Here is a 2,189-nt window from a genome sequence, read left to right on the forward strand (position 1 = left end):
TAGCACACTCTTGAGCCTTGGAGTTGATGCAGCAAAGGCTAGACCCATATATATATAAAGTGTGGGTCACAACTTCACAGCATGATTTCACCATCCATGGAAAACACTTGCTTCTAGCTTTCAATGGGACTTGCTTTTTCAAACCAGAGAAGTTTGAAGTTTCTGATTTCAAAGTTTTCATAGACAGTTGACCCTTTTAATTACCAAGCTGTTTTCCTTATGAAACTATGGCATTTTAATTTTAATGCTAATTTTTTTCTGAATCTCACTGTAAAGTTTTGGAGGCTTATCTCCTAAATGCTACCTCCGAGGCTGTGTTGTTGAGCCGTCCAGAGAGGACCGTGTCTCTACAAATGCTGTGGCCCAGGCTCTCTGTGTTTCTTGTGAGAACAGACCCAGGATCTGGGAAAAATGCAGAGTCAAGTTCATCTCCTCTGCCAGGTAAATCTACATTATGTTGGCTTTGATGGATCCCTTTGGTCTCACGAGTCTAATTTTTTTAACTTCTAATTGTAACTTCCTCACAAGCTCCAAAGGAGCTCAGTGAAGGGAATTGGTGTCTTTTTCCAGAGTTATAGGGTTATCAGGACTTGTTTCCTAGTAGAAGGCGGCTTCAGAAAGAAGTCTTGATTTCTACTAGTTGGGTGTAGAAAATGTCATCAAATAGAAAGTGCTTCTGGTGGGAGCATTTCATGAGACAGGGCTCAGGGTCATCTTTTCACTGCACAACAAGAGATAGCCCACACTCCTTTCAATGTGGTCTATTTTCCAGTTTAAGTCCTGATATCTTAAAAGGACTATGGAAAAAAAAATTTTTTCTTTAGACTTTCATTATTTCAGGGCACTCTACTGAATGATTTATGTAATTTATCTCAATCCTGGACCACCTTGGAAGAGTTACTGCTATCATTTTGTTAGAGATGGAAAATACAACGCCAAGAGAGTTAAATCCGTCAGAGAAAATCATAGAGACATTGGAGAACTTAGCCAGAGTTCAAACCGAGATACTGTTGAATTTTCATCACCTTAATGGACTACCAGTACTTTTCAAGTTTCATGGGCTAAATGAAGTTTTAATTTTTACACACACACACACATATAGCAGTATAAACATTTTTGATACATAAAGTTTTATTTTACCAAGTGTTTTGTATTATTAGAGCCCTGATTAAGTGCTTGGCTGCTTATCAAAAGGTCGGTGGTTGGTGCCCACTAGCAGCTCCGTGGAGAAAGATATGACAGTGCTTCTGTAAATGTTACAGCCTTGGAAACCCTATGGGCCAGCTGTACCCTGTCCTATAGGATCCCTGTGAATCAGAATTGACTCGATGGAAGTTTGTTTGTTTGCTGTTTTGCTCTATCGTACATTACTTTATGTGATCCTCGCAAAATTTTGTGTTGCATAATATAAGTATTACTGTCTTTTTATATTTGAGGTTTAGGGATGTAAATGGTTTTCCATACAGCTAGTGTCTAAAATATTTCAAACGTGTTTCTCATTCTCGTTGTTTTACTTTTTAAGCTGAGATCATTTTCCATTGGGCAATAATGCATGTCTTCTAGTTTCACCCCCACCTGAGAACAGCCGGTTTAACAATTGTTCTGGGGAGCATGTTTCCTTGGATGAGAAATTAAAATACCTAGCATGATATATCCTCAACCCACTGGGCTGAAGTTTCTGTGGTGGCACAGTCTGTCCACGAGTCTCCACACAGTCAAGAATCCGTCACTCAGTGGAGTAGGTCGAGGGGCTGTCGGTTCATTGAGGCAAAAGGTGCAGTTTTAATGCTGGATGAGGACTTGCTATAGTCCCAGAACAGAATTCTGACATAAGACTAATTATACCCACTTGCTGCATTTCAATATCCAAAAATACTAATAAATCACCTGCAAAATCACCTAAGTTTTCCTTACTACTTGTCCATTGTCTGGAGAAAGATGTTTTCATAGTTACATAGATCAAGTCCTGATATGGACTAGGATGTATTCTCAATTAATTAAGTAGATTACGAAAACATTCATGTTTCAGCCTGAAATACTTTGCAAAAGTGTTCTGGTTCTCCACTGCTGCTGTTAACAGAAATACCACAAATGGGTGGCTTTAACAAACAGGAATTTATTCTTCTACAGTTTAGGTTGGAAGTCCACGTTCAAAGTGCCAGCTCTAGGGGCTGGGTGAAGGCCTCTCA

Source organism: Orycteropus afer, unplaced genomic scaffold (genome assembly GCF_000298275.1).
Source record: "Orycteropus afer afer isolate SDZICR_OR568_19922 unplaced genomic scaffold, OryAfe1.0 scaffold00574, whole genome shotgun sequence".
NCBI classification, from domain to species: domain Eukaryota; kingdom Metazoa; phylum Chordata; class Mammalia; order Tubulidentata; family Orycteropodidae; genus Orycteropus; species Orycteropus afer.